Raw genomic sequence first — 15,830 nt, 5'->3', positions numbered from 1 at the left:
TATATACAGGGTGTTTCATTTTAGCTGCAGCAAATTTTGAAAAATTGCCTGTGGCAGATAGCACAATTATAATCGTTGATCTAAACTACTCGATGAGGCGGCCATTGCTTCCACGAGAAATCAACACGCCTAATTGAAGAAATAAGATAATTATGCTAATTAACTTTTTAATTAATTATTTTACGGCGCATCTTTCGATCTACGAAATATAGCCGCTTTGTTCGCAAGGCATATCCACTTGGAATGAATTCTCTGGACTGAACCAGTTTCGAGATATTAATTTTCAAAGTGTCCGACGAAATGCATGGGCGTTCCAGGTAACTTTTTCCTTCAATGCATAAAACAGCGTTTTCCTCAAAAAGTTAACTGGAACGCCCATGCATTTCGCCGGACACTTTGAAAATTAACATCTCGAAACTGGTTCAGTCCTGAGAATTCGTTCCAAGTCGATATGCCTTGCGAACTCAGTGGCTATAATTCGTAGATTGAAAGATGTGCCGTAAAATAATTAATTAAAAAGGTAAATAGCATAATTATCTTATTTCTTCAATTAGGCGTGTTGATTTCTCGTGGAAGTCATGGCCGCCTCATCGACTAGTTTAGATCAACGATTATAATTGTGCTATCTGCGACAGGCAATTTTTAAGAATTTGGTGGAGCTAAAATGAAACACCCTGTATATATGCCAATAGCCGGAACACAGATCCTACAGAAAACGCTTGGTCAGGAAATGTCTTTCTTGTGCGTGCGCAGATTTTGCCAAATGGTGAAGTAAATCTGCCGTCCACCCTTTGAAGCAACATACCTGCATTCATGAAATACCAGGTTTTATTTTACCACGTCGTCTGTTGCGTACAGAACATTAATCAGATGCAGACGCTGGTTATATATTTACAGGCTTGATGAAAAATTTGGGACCGAGAACTACCTCTCCAAAAAAAGAAAAAAGAAAACCCAAGGACTGCTTTCGGAGCAGTGCTTTGGAAAAACTTGCAATGAAAAATCATTGCAAGTTTTTCCAAAGCACTTACTGTTGTTCTTTATTTGTTGTTCGAATTACCTCGTTATTTTTGCATACGTGTGTGAATAAGTCGCATATTGGAGTGACCACGCGGCGTCCGTGAATGTCGGACAGAATGACAAATGGCTACTCATTCTCATCTTCTGATCTGAAATGCCTTCTGCGTGTTGACTCCGACATCGACTGCTCCAACGCGTACACAACAAGGAGCGCGCGATGACTGATCTCAACAGTACCGTGCAGTGCTGCAGATGCCCATGCGTAGATAGACTCGCGTAGAGATTGAGCGCGTACGTAGTCAGGTCCCCATACTTTATACTTATTGCCGTTATTGTACAATAATTTATTCCTCGTAAGGATTGCAGGAAACACTACTCTGAAAGTTTCTTGGTTAGATACGCTGAATACAGAAGCGTTGCGTGTGCGCACCGATGAGGTAAGAACATGCATGGCGTCAGAGAATCACAGTAATGCCACCTTTACCAAGTAGAGAAGCCGTATCTCTTGCGGCCGGGAAGCCACTGCCGGAAACTGTAGAGAAGAGCGCAAGTAGAAAGGCGTAAGCCGCCCGTGTCCTAGGCCTCAGCGCAACGGTACGTCACTTTTTCCAGAATACTATTGGCCGAACTTTTCGAACTGGTGTCGGAGAAAACAGATCGTAAGATTTCAGAAAATTAACGATCCTCTGAAAATACAAGTTTTAGTGCATGGTACAACCACACACTTTAAATTTTTATCGGAAGTGGTTCCGGCTGCTGCGTGTGTATGTGTGCGTGCGTGTCTGTGCTCGTGCGTGTGTGAGTGTTTCACCTTTTGAGCGCCACCTGTTTTCGTACAAAAGTGAGGGATCCTCTTTGCCCGCAACACATTGCAAAAAAGCCTCCTCAAAGAACAAACGGGCTGCCGCTTAGCGTATTTCTCTACACTGGGGACAAAGCTTCTCAAAAGATAGGCTAACCACCGTCTTCAACCGGAAAGCTCGGAACTTTTTTTCACTGCTGAGTGTCTCTGTAGCCATGAATAGGTACGAAAGACTCGCGAACATGACTCTACGCATCGCAGCATCCCCGGTAAGTAGTTTTGGTCATGATCAAGTCAATTTTTTAATAAGACGGCGAAGCGAAGTTTCATGGCTGGGACAGCTGAACAAAAAGAGTACATAGAATGGTATGTGGTAGAGACAGCAAGAAAGAAACATATATTTACTGCTCTACTTGCGACTACGTGATGCAGTTTCATAATTTGATGGTATTTTCTTTTTTTTTGTAATGAAGATAAGCTTTTAATGAGTGTTGTGATCGTCGCTTGTTTCCTTCTTTTCTATTATCGTATCGTCGCAGCTATGATTGAAACGCGTCATTAGGCTGTAAAACGTAATTTACACATCATATCCGAACCACAGTGCTGAACTGAATGTCGTGGTGATGCTACGTTATTTATAATTCGGCTGTGGAAAAAATGCATGAGGTTCAACCCCCTCCAACAAAAAGACAAATGAAATAAAAATGTAAAAGAATAAAATCATCTCATTTGCCCAGCATGACATTTTTCCGGATTTACATCAGCACTTCAGTGTGTAAATTACATTAGAAATTTCCTGGAGTCCCCCACAACGGCGTGCCTCATAATCATATCGTGGTTTTGGCACGTAAAACCCCATAATTTAATTTAATTTAACTTCAGTGTGTAAATTGTCTAAATTGCAAGTTCTTGCTTTTCCTTCTACATAGCACGCGGCATTTTCGGCTCAGTATGCATGTATATGGATATAAATGACAGCAAGTATATTTTTCGTAGATGCTGTATGAATGGGTTTAACGAAACATACCTCTCGACATGAAGTGTTTTCATTAAGCTCTACTATCCGTCGGCAGAGTGGCTTTGACACATGGAGCTCGTAACACGTGTAGGATTTTATTGCGATAGCAATTACATGGACACTCCAGACGAATTTCCACCATCGTCGTCGCCATCGGCGACGTCTTGATGCTCTGTATGAAGTCCGAGTGCGATAACGTCGCGACCGCGTGCTGCTGTATGTGCGAAGAAAGGCATGCGAAGGTTGAGCCGAGAAGGACGGTGGCTGGATGCGGCGGCGTCTTCACGCGCGCGCAATAGGGGAGGAGGGGGATTCTCTGGCTTCAGCAACCGCGCACGTCCTATCTTTAAGGCAAACTGCGCTGTGTTGTCGAGCGCCTAGTTCGCGTTGAAGCGAGAGACAGCATGAAGGGGAATTCGCTCACCGCTGCTGCCTCTCTTAATCATACCAGCGTTCTGGCAGTGAGTGTATGCAGTAATTGAGTGAGATGTGTTCGTGCTTGTCTGTGCGCGCATGACAATGTTATTGTTAAATTAGTTAGTAAGCGAATGTTTACAGCAGTTTATGCGGCTGATAAAACTAGTAAGTTCATTTCATAGAGCTGTCTAAGAATTTGGTGTAGCAGTCATTGCTTCGCCTTTCTGGCGAAACTGTGAGGTTTTTTTTTTAAGATACTGCTTAATTTATTGTGAAAAAGTACTGAATAGTTACAGTGCTATATTCATAACCGTTTTTTTTACTCAAGCGTTACATTCAAAATTTTACGGAATACCATTGTAACCGCTAGCGGTTTTTCTAGCAACACAACCCTTGCAGCATTTTGTTTATTCTTTACTCTTTTAATAAGGAAAAAAAACGGACGTTATAACTTCTGAGGCAGGGGAGTGACCGTATTAAACCTGAAGAAAAATATTTTGAACTAAATGAGTGAGGATTAGCCACAAAAAGAAATCCATGGTAGACTTTCACGTACTCACCACTGAAGTCCCTAAAAATTTTATTTATTTAACCTGTGCCTACCGGAACAAAAAAAATGTCACAGTTTCGCCCTAAGGGCGAAGCAATGAATGCGATAGCAACACAGCAATGTTATACGAAGTAAGGTGAGCGGCTTTGGTCGCAATATGAATTGTAGTAAACATGAGCTGATTAAGTAAGCAGGTGTGCTGCGGCGTAAGTAGACCGACATGAAGAGAGACTCGATGACCACGAGAAGGCGCGTTTGAAATGGTGGTGTTGATGAGAAGCGCTTCCCGTGGGCAGCGCGTGCGAAGGGACACACCTGTAGTGCTGCACTGCCGATCCGGGCAGCTTTGCATGTGTAGCGTGCGTTGGAAAATGTGGCCCGACTATTACGAACTGATTGAACAAGCGTGGTGTGAGCGCGCACAAACAAACATGAATAGATCACACTGAATGACTACAGACAACGACTGTCAAAACGCTGGCAGCAAGCGCATACGCCGCAGCAACGGGCGAAGGTACGTGCGCTCTATCGCTTCAACGGAAACTGAGCGGCGAATGCACGGCGCATAAAGGTCAGAGCCGTGTGGAGATAAGTGACGGTGCGAGCGAGCGACGAGCGCGGTTGTTGGCAGAGTAGAAGTGCGCTCCCCCCCCCCCCCCCCCGCTCCCTCCGGCGCTGGCTTCCCGCTTCCTTGCTTGCGCGTGGGAGATTGAGTGCGTTCGCTCTCCGTGACAGCGCGCGTCCCCGCACGCTTCCGCTCGGGCATACGGTGCGCGGCGAAGATTTTATCTATAGGGAACCTCGCGGCGACGGCGACGCCGACGGCAGAAATCCGGTTGAAGTGTTCATATAATTGCTATCGCAATAAAATATTTTGAACTAAATGAGTGAGGATTAGCCACAAAAAGAAATGCATGGTGGACTTTTCAGACTCACCACTGAAGTCCTTAAAAATTTTATTTAATTTAACCTGTTCCTGTACGATCACCGTCATTCATCATTGTTTGACCATTGTACTAGTTAGCACAATGCTGAATTTCACGGCGTGGTCATCGCCGAACTACATTTGATGCGTCTTATAGACGACGCGTTTGCAAATTGTTCTCTCGCAGCTCCTTCCACTTTCGATGCCAGCCCGTATGCCAAACGGAACGGTACACCTAGGAGGCTTGGCAGGCTACCTTATAGAAACGCTATCTGCTGGACTTGGATTCACGTAAGCAGTGTGATCGTCACCTGAATGCTGCTCATATTTATAGAATGCGTTGGCGTAGTGTCCCCTTTTTAACCATAATCATGACGCAGCAACATCATCACTGCGTCCACGTAGTGTGGCACTGGTCGTGGCCCGTGAGGGTAAACAGACGCGATGATTTTACTTTCGATCCTCTACTCGCAGTTGCCGGTAAGTTCTGTACCGATTAACTGTATATGTATTCGTTTATTCTCTAATGACGGCATATTATACAGAATCAGTACGAGTAATGCTGACCACGTAGGTCTGCAACAGAATCTGAACGGAATCTATTCAGCAAGAGGGCGGTAGAATGCATTGGTGCTTCTAGTTGTCTTTCCTTTTCCTGTTACCCTGATGCTCTACTATGATCCAGGAACAACTTGTATAGTGAGTCTAAGCACCAACAAGCCCAACAACAAATTATGTTGGAGTACCCAGCAGCCAGGGTCAGCAATGTCCACGGGGTTGACAAAAAAATCTTCGCTTTCAAACAGATACAGTCTGTTTTCTCAGTCGTCTTCAGATAATCTGCGATTGCATACTAAATGGCAGCAGGACAGGTGGTGAGACGTTTTCCCAGCCACTAGCATGGGCACGCTCAGGATGCTTCTGGTGACCTATTGGAGAAGTCCGGTTAGCTAGCCCCACAGCGGTCAGAGCCGATCTTTGTCTTATTCCTGGAACCTTGATGTCGCTGTTGATGCTTTTCAGCACGGCTCACGAAACTACTATTGCGAGAGTCTGAAGGGGCATCTCTCATTGAAAGTTTCGACGGAGGTTATCCTAAAATGAAGTCTTCTTTGTCGTTTTGGGGGAGCAAGAAGTAAGCTCGAACGAAAGAACCCACTTTTTTTCTTAATCTGAAGTGAACAAGATGTACGCCAGGCAACATAGCGCATTACTCTTTGCGAAAGTTGGTAGGAAAAAAAAATTTATTCATCGTGAACGCTCAACTATTTTACAGCGATCCTTTTCACGAGGGCTCCAATCTACAACTCTCGAAAATATTGAAATAGCGCCCTTAGATACAGTTTTCTAACACGAGATATCTATGGAGAACCGACGTCGACAAGGAGGAGAAACATTTACTATTTTTCTCTGTATGGGAGATGTTCAAGCGCCGAAACTGGGACAATTCACTTAGACTCACTTGATTCTCATGAAATATATTTGAGCGAGTAAATGCTACCACGTGGGCTTACGCGTGGGCATCTCAGCGTTTTCGAATGGACTGCGGAAATTCCTTTTGTATTTGACACAATACGATAGCACCGCCGGCCACCATTCGGCCGAACACAAGCTCGCGCTGACGTTCTGATCCTTTTCATTTACACAGCAAACTGAACTGAAAACAAAAGCTACTCCAAAGACCGCATTCTGAGTTATGAGAAATTGCCTCGCTTAAAAGGGGGGAAAAGAAGAACTTATACTATGTGCGTACTGTTTGAGCAGCTGCAACACAGGGCAATTTTACGAGACCGAACCGGAAAGTAAAACATTGAGGAAACAATGTCAGCCGACGTAGCGGCGGCTGACACCTGTGAGCACTTTGAGTCCCTTCGAATATCATTGCTCTTGGGAAAAGGTTATCCGCGATAAAATGTCAATGACAGTCATCCGATATCTGAGCGACAATTTTAGCAGTCGCAGAGGCCATGACTGTTCCGTTGCCCGTTTTTGGCCACCGAGAAAGGTTCACTTGTTGCTGGTAAATTTGCGCGCTATCTTGCGTCATGTTGTGACTACAGCAGAAGTTACTGCCACGGGTAAATGTGTACACTAATAAAAACGCACCTTAATTATTCTTTCAAGCCTAACCAATGCAATATAAGAAAATACTAAAGGGAATATACTGCATTCGATACAATATTGTATCACGTTCGCAATTTTTACGGACGTACGATAGTGTTCAATCAGTCAGAATGAAACGTTGTCGCTAATTCTTTACGCTATGTCGCCTGCAGTTGGTGGCCCGACAGCACCACAATTAAGGCATGGCAGCATCGCGACCAGGCCGTGGCTGTCACATCGTTCGTCGCCATCGCTTGGATATGGCGTGTGGCTTGCTTTAAAGGGACATTTAAGAGAAACACTAAACGAGTTTTTATTGCTAAATTATAGTTAAGAAACGCCGCTTGCATTTATTTTGCAGAAAGAGGTCGATGACTAGGGCAGAAAATAAAGTCCCAAACTTTCATTTCTCTAATTTTACTCTGGAAATGACGCTCCGATAAGCTACTGTAACGTCACGGATTCTAGTTTCTCGTGTTTTCATTCTTAGGCCACAGTAAAATGCCGTTAGTCTTCGCCACCTTTAGAATAAAATGTAGCCTTTCTTCACTGATAACAATCAGGTAGACCCGAGTGACTGATGTTAAACACGAGAGGTTGTTTGATGAAGCTGTTGTGTGTATCTGAATCGATCAGGTGGGAATCAAATGTCATGTTTTCCTTAGATAGACATCAAGCTTCAGCATTTCTGTACAAAGGCACCCAAGACGCATAAGGACAATTTCTGCAGGAATAAAAATGCGCTTAACAGTGCTTCACTTTGCATTTTTTGGTGAAATGGTTAACATTTTCCTGGGGAGTGTGAAATACGTATTGTTGAGCAGGTTCGCTGTGGCCCGCGGCGCGGGAAGGAGCAGGCAATGTAAAAGCGCTCGGCTAAGGTACCTCCACTTAGTCATTCTCGCTGCACAGCTCAGATGTACACTTTTGTTATACTACGAGTGATAGTTTTTAAGGCGATTAGTATCCTTTAATACTCAAGCCATCTTCGGAGTACCGGTTTCCAAAAAAACTATGGCCTGATCCCGAAGGTATCTGTGCCGTCGGAAAAGGTGAGCCGATCCCGAAGGCATTGCATTCTCAAAATGTGTCAATCCCGAAATATTTCAGTCTAAAAATGTGCGCCTAATCAAAGCGCAGACTTGTACGTAAGGAATTGCATGTACTGAATCACTTGTAACCCAGGAGTACAGTTTTTTGGGGCAGTTGGTCCGTTGCAGTAAATGAGGTCAAAACGCTGTATTGACACGGAGAACAAACAAGACAGGACGTGCGCACGCCTTGTCGTATTTGTTGTCCAAGTCGATCCAGCGCTATGACCTCAATTGTAACCAATTACGTTGTTTTGTAATTTTGTAATTTAACGATTTCATTGTTTACTCGGTAGCGCTGCATTGTATTTCAATTACTTTTTTCAGTAACCTGCTACATGCAACCAGTTACATTTTCGCGAAACAAGATCTGGCAGGCGACAGTGCCTTGAGCGCTTAAATTTGGCGTTATCTACAAAGTCAAATGATTAGAGAACATATACATGGGTTACCTCCTACTCACACTTAGCATCATAGGCAACACCTCAATCACCTGAACACGCCCTCATGAAAATGGTTATGTCCTTTATGTTTACTGTATGTTTCCCAGAGTTCACATGAGGAAACATCCTTTATGTATCCTCCATGTTGAAATTTGGCCACTGCTTTTATGTTTCCTTCGTGTGTCCTCCCTTTATGTATCCTTCATGTTACCGTACTTTATGTATTCTCCATGTTGAAATTTGGCCACTGCTTTTATGTTTCCTTCGTGTGTCCTCCCTTTATGTATCCTTCGTGTTACCGTACTTTATGTATCCTCCATGTTGAAATTTGGTCACTGCTTTTATGTTTCCTTCGTGTGTCCTTCCTTTATGTATCCTTCGTGTTGCCGTACTTTATGTATCCTCCATGTTGAAATTTAGCCACTGCGTTTATGTGTCCTTCGTGTGTCCTCCCTTGATGTATCCTTTATGTTACCATACTTTGTGTATTCCTTATATTGCAATTTTGCCACTGCTTTTGCCTGTGCGATAGAGCATAAGACAGCAGCTTGTGAACAGGAATTCATACAATACTTTTGCAAAATGACAAGTTTATTAGCCTTCAAACTATACAGTGGTGGAAGGGGAACGTCCTAAAATGTTTTATAGCAAATGTAGCATGCAATTCAAATTATACTTAGCAGAAGCTGCTTGCACTTCTGCACCAGGTTTCTAAGGGAAAAAATGGGCTCTTGCCAACAGTGACAAGGATATCAGGTGTGACAAGTTGAGCATGCACTCAGTTTCTATTTTGCAATAGCAGGTCGCCATATACCGATGACTAAATCACCCTGTGACCATCCACGCCTATGCGTAGTTGCTGTTCACAGCGGCACGTCACTTTTTGTATCCACCCCTTCATGTTATATTTGTGGTTGCATTATTTACATGTAAATATAGTATTATAAGCTTCACATTAAGTTTTCCCCGTTTAAAACAGAATCTTGAAGTATCAAACTGAGCATATCAGAAACGACATTTTACACTACATGGGGTTATGTGAATTTTCAGTTGCCACAGATGTCATAATTGCACAAACAAAATAAATACTGACTAGAATGAATAATTAAAGCCCACCTGATAATTAAACACGTTACTAAGACAACAAAAGATATATACCAAATGGAGGCGAAATGCAAAAACGCCCGTGTGCTTGCGTTGTAGTGCACGTTAAAGAACCCCAGGTGGTCAAAATTAATCCGGAGCCCTCCACTACGGCGTGCCTCATAATCAGAACTGGTTTTGGCACGTAAAACCCCAGACAGAAGAAGAAGTATATACCAAATGCTTCTTTCCGAGCAGCAAACTTCTGAGTGATGTTTTGGTAGTGTAGAAGACTAAATCAAGAATGTGAAGTATTGAGGGGAGATCAACATATAAAAAACGAAAGCCATAGTTTGTACAACAAAACAAGTCTCCAGATCGGTTGCATCACCAAGACAGAAAGAACACAAAAAGGATTATGAAGATCCATCACACGTGTTAAAATCTATGTGAAGCGAAGTGGTTATTGAAAGGCTAGTTTGCCGACTTCCTTCAGTGTTTGGCGTAAAAGAATACAGTAATTTGCTGTCATAGCAGGACCTCTATAAACAATATGCATTAGTATTAACAGGGTGGAGTGACGTATACAATGTGTTAAAGAAGAAAAAGTATAAGAATTGCTCGCAGTGTATATACTAGAGGTGGGCAAATATCAATTTTTTTCTAATACAGGCACATATATTTGCAGCAGAAAAATTATTTTGGTATAATTAGATACCACGCCTGCACTGAGTGGTGCAAAACAGCTAACAGCAGGAACAAAAAATGTTTTAAACACATCACTAATTGTCATTAAAACTGCACAAATAGCCTCTGAACATCTTTAGAGACTGGTTGCAAACAAGCTCTACAAGAAAGAATGAACCTGATGTGGTTGCTTAGTGGCTTGGTATTGGGCTGCTAAGCACTAGTTCGCAGGATCAAATCCTGGTGACGGCGGCCACATTTCGATGGGGGCGAAATGCGAAAACACCCGTGTACTCAGATTTAGCTGCACGTTAAAGAACCCCAGGTGGTCCAAATGATTCCGGAGTCCCCCACTGCGGCATGTTTTATAATCAGATTGTGGCTTTGGCACATAAAATGCCATAATTAATTTTTTTAATTATGGGGTTTGAAGTGCCAAAACCACGATCCAATTATGAGGCACGCCGTAGTGGGGGACTCCGTAAATTTGGACCACCTGGGGTTCTTTAACGTGCACCTAAATCTAAGTGCACAGATGTATTCGCATTTCGCACCCATCGAAATGTGGCCGCTGTGGCCGGGATTCGATCCTGCGACCTTGTGCTCCGCAGCCCAACACCATAGCCACTGAGCAACCATGGCGTTTTTTAAGGAAGAATGACTGCTGTAGGACTAGTATTCGAAAAATGCCAACACAGTGGTTGCCGAAGAAAGATCAGAAGTTATGGGGGGAAATACTGCTGAAGTACCTGTGTGCCTCAAACACATTAAAAGGGCCTGCATGTTGCAAAAATACCAAATAGTTCCCTTTTAAATACAAAATGTTAGTGTTAATATTGAATATTTACCCAGCACTAATAATTACTGCTTCAGCACTTGCACGGCAAACAAATGATATGCCTGTTTTAAATACAGCAAAGTTAGGCTAAAACAATAAGACAGAGCAGAACGAATGACTAGGCTAACTGCTAAGGCTTCAAATAAAAATGACTAGCAGAAATGCTCAGACTATAAATAAGAATAAAACTATCAGCATAAAACAACTTTGGCAGAGCCCATACCACTGACTTAAATTTACAGGAAGATGGAAGTGATCAACAGTCGCAGAACAAGAAATGTCAGCAAAGCCAACATTTTGACCAGTGGAAAGTGCACTTGTCGTCCTCTCATATACAAGTGCACTGGTCAGAACGTTCGCTCTGCTGACATTTTTTTTGTTCTACTACTGTTGATCACGTCGTGAAGGTAAAAGACACTAGTGAACTTGGCCACGAGCCAGCATTGCAGACAGGCTCCCCTTCACCTCCTTTACGCCTACGTGAAAGAGGGAGCACGTGTAGGCTGCAAAGAAAAAAACAATAAAAGAAATCCATTAATAACCGAGTCCATTTGCGAACCTGAATTGTGCGAACTGTCCACACATTGTATTTTGAACTTCTCTAAAACAATGTAGTGGTACGATTCACTTACACACAACAGCCTCAAGCCTCCGCTGGTCCAAGGCCTTTTTAGGCATGGCCTCCTTATTTGCCCGGCAAACCTTGCCATGGAGGGAGCTATTTTCGAGCTCCTCTGGGCTGAACACTGCACGAAGGAGTGCCCTCGCAAATTTTGATGGCTGGTGCTTGGTGCTGAGGCTAATCCGGTCTATGAGCTGCTTCTCCACCAGCACCCCGTCTCCTATGTCCAACTGCACAAAATACAAAGAGCCGTTCATGACCTCTTTACCATGGACAAGCATGCAATGAAGCAATATATTTTACAACATAATATAAAAAGTGGCACATTTGAAGGTAAGCAAGTGTACTTGTTCAGTATTAAATAGCCCAAGACTAAAACTAGCTAATTATTAATGGCAGCTTAACATTCACAATCCAATCAAGGCATTAAGGGTGAAGTGACCAAATGCATCATTATATGCAGCATTTGTTCAGGACCATAAGAGGAACATAAATGCAGCGACTGAACGTGAAAGCACTCTGCACCGTTCATGCAACACGTGTGCTGAAATTACCATTTTTCACACACAACAAAATAAATGATGCATTCAAAGAACATGAAGAAAAAAAGGCAAATAAGACCTGGAGTTGTACAAACACAAAGGAATATTGTACATCGCACAATTGACAGAGAAAAGTGACAAGTAGGGTGTGCGAATATTCAAATTTCTAATTGTTTATAATTTTTTATGCAATTTGTGTTTCATTATTCACTATTTTAAAATTGTTGAATATACGTGTTTGTTCAAAAATAAGGGATAACACAAGTATCAAGGCAACGAGACCGATGCCAACAGAGGCTGGTAATAATTTTACTGCAAAGTAGTCGTCACAGTAGCACCAGTTCCTGAACCCACCACGAGGCCATATAACTTCTGCTCGATAATTTCCAGTCATTCACAAATATTTCTACACTTTTAGGTCATATATAGGAATTTGTTGCCTCGATTAAGGCAAATCAACATATCTGGCTAATCTCTGCATGTTTGTGACCATTTAAAGCAATCTATGGTGCCTTGTAGCATCAGACTTTTTGCCTTCAACAAACACAACACTATGTGCACTGAGCCTGTGCTGTTCCCTTGTATGTACTGCCAGTGCCTTGGCATGCCAGTTAGCTGAAAGCAGTTTTTTCACATTTTCAAGGTCCTCAGTTGACTGGGTGAGAGCAGCATTTCACGCATGTATGAAATAATTGAACTTTTTTTTAGAAAGCGGTGCTACACACGAACTTTATTTTAATTTGTTTAGAAATGACAAGGCATTTTATATTCTATTGAAGATGTTACTATTCGAACACCCATAGTGTTAAGTGTAATGGACAAACAAGTAAACTTCTTCCAGTGATTCCTTACGCTTCAATAAATCCAAAAGTTAAGCAAGTTCACCATTACAAAGCAGCACTGTAAACAAAACACAGACAAAAATGAAGTACAGCATCCTATCCTCGGGCTTCTCTATGCCTGTTTTCAGTGCTGGTTTCCAATGACGAGTCATAACTTTTAAAAAATGTTGGTGCACCACTCGTAGGCTACAATAACAAGAAAACTGCATTGAAAGAGATGTGGGAACACACTCAGTTAAAGTTAACCAGCAGCATCACCACTACGGCTGGGCAACTGATCAGTTAACTTACGGGTTAATAGATTAACGTATCGCAATGTAAGCTCACCTAAACAAAATTGGGCAAGAGCCAGTATTTTCCGCATTGCCAATTTACAGCAAAGAACAAGCATGGATGATTATAGGAGTGAAGGGAAATCTTGCAGTAATAATAAAAGCAACTGTCGATTCAATTCTTTCTTCAGAATGTGTGTATCTTGACAGTCATCGCATGTATTTGCCTTATGAACATAAATCCAGAATTTCGATTATACGATTAAAAGGTACGAATTGATTAAGCTAAAATTTTTAAATCGACACCCAGCTCGCCACATGATGTTGTGCTAAAGCAGGCACAACATAGCTACGGCCACATGAAATATGAACTGAAGTAATGAAGAGGAAGGTAATGTTTCACCAGTTATAGCCTGCTGTCTTAAAGTCTTGCAAGAGAGCACTCCCAGACATGCTCTCTAAAAATTTAAGTTTTGGGATTTTAAGTGCCACAATCACAACACAATTAACGGCATGCTGTAGTGAGGGACTCGCAGGCGTTTTCAATTCCACCCCATTGAAATGCAGCTATTGCAGCAAAGATTCGATCCCGCACCCTCAGGCTTTGCAATGCAATGCCAAAGCCACTATGTCACCACGGCAGGATTCTTTAATGCAGCATTGGAAGTATGGACCGCCAAGGTCACTAAATATGTTTCTGCTTTTCTGTACAACTAGAAATTTCTCTGATGTGACATGTAAGATTAGAAAGGGGTATAAAATGTTTTGAGAGTAGCTTTCTTGCAAAGAAAGTTAATTATGTGCATTAGAACACTCATCTTCAAAATGGTCTTCTCGCACAACAATACAGCACTTGAAGCATTCCTGCATCTTGGTGATTATGTGCTGGAGATTTTTTCGAAACAATGAGCACCTTTGGCAATTGGTACTTAATTTCAGCAATTAAACAAAACAATGACCCTTAAGCTGGGCTATTTTTTTTTGGGGGGGGGACAAAGTAGCGACAAAGCACACTAGACAGTGTGAAACCTGGCAAATGACCAGTTTTTAATACTAACAATTACAGGGACGAAACTCGGGTACAACTGAGCCTAAGCAAATGTCATCGCAGTGAAAAAGCCGAACATATCCACAAACGCAAAAAAGGTGACCAATGTTCGCAACACAAGGTGCTTCATTTTTTTAATTCATGGCATTCCGTACCGGGAATTGGTAATGAGTGACCATAGCACCCACAACTAATTTTAGTTAGCGCCTCAGGAGCCTGTTTGGTGAACAGCCAGATCGGGGGTGCATGAGGAACTGAATGCTGCATGACAACAATGCATGCTGAGTGACCCTGTCACAGAACAATGTGCACACACGAGTATCTCACCATAAGCATGGTAAATCTTTTACACTCATCCTACTTGCAGGACTTGGCTCCCACTTATTTTGCGCTTTCCACAAAATAAAAAACACACCTCAGAGGTTGCTGTTTTCACACGACTGATTAAATAAAGCGCAAGTGGCAGAGGGTGCTCAACTTGTTCCAGAAAGGAAACTTCAAGGTCATATTTACCAAGTGGCAGGAATGCTGAGAGCACTGTATGGTGTGCAAAGGAACTATTTCAAAGATGACAGCCTTTGAATGCACATAAATTAATTTCTTCAAAACACATCCAGTCATGAAGCTTTTTGGTACCACATAGTATGCAATGTCACCCACTATGCCATGAATGTGGCAATTGAAAATCGGTACACAACAGAACTGATCGTCTCTGCTACCAGAATTTGACATTGTGGCAGGATGTACTAGACACACTAATTTACAATCTGGGCAATAATTTGAATTTCTGACAAATAGAGCTGAAGGGAAAGAGGTCATGTAATGTTGACTGTCACAAATGTAAGGAAAGTTAATTTATCACTGGACTAACCACTGCATGAAAACCACATAATAAGCTTGTAGATGCCCCATGGATCATGAAATACACATGATTTCTGATCCATAAGGGTTCTTTACTGACAGAGTGGCTAAAGCATTATAAAAATAATCCAAGAGGATGAATATATTTCATTCAATAGTAGTACCACATTGTTCTCTAAGCTTTTTCATTCCTTTCTAATACCCCAGTAAGAACACACATTTTGTGACATTGAGTGAGTGGACTTCCTGGCAATGAGTGACACTTTGTTGGCATGCTCCTAGACAAGAAAGCGTTACTTGGAATTGATGGCAGCATCACTTGGAAAATCGGCCACCACATTAGATTTTGCTATTTTCAGCAATATTTGCTAAATAACTTAACACTATGAATTGTCACAAGCAAAAACATAGAATGTTGGTTTCCATAATCAACTATATAACTCTTGAAATCAGGCTACATATTTCCAACAAACACACTCGCTCATGAGTGTTCTACAGCCAGTGTCGCTAAATCTTTTCATGGGACAGCTTATAAACGATATAATAGTGAAGCGCATGTGGTCAAAGTAATATTAAATTTGCCCACCTGACAAGGGTATAAAGCAAGAAGTAAGCACTTGCATCGTAATAAACATGAAGGCACCCAGTCCAGACACAGAGCATTCC

Source organism: Dermacentor silvarum, chromosome 1 (genome assembly GCF_013339745.2).
Source record: "Dermacentor silvarum isolate Dsil-2018 chromosome 1, BIME_Dsil_1.4, whole genome shotgun sequence".
Lineage (NCBI taxonomy): Eukaryota > Metazoa > Arthropoda > Arachnida > Ixodida > Ixodidae > Dermacentor > Dermacentor silvarum.
This window is presented reverse-complemented; position numbering follows the sequence as displayed.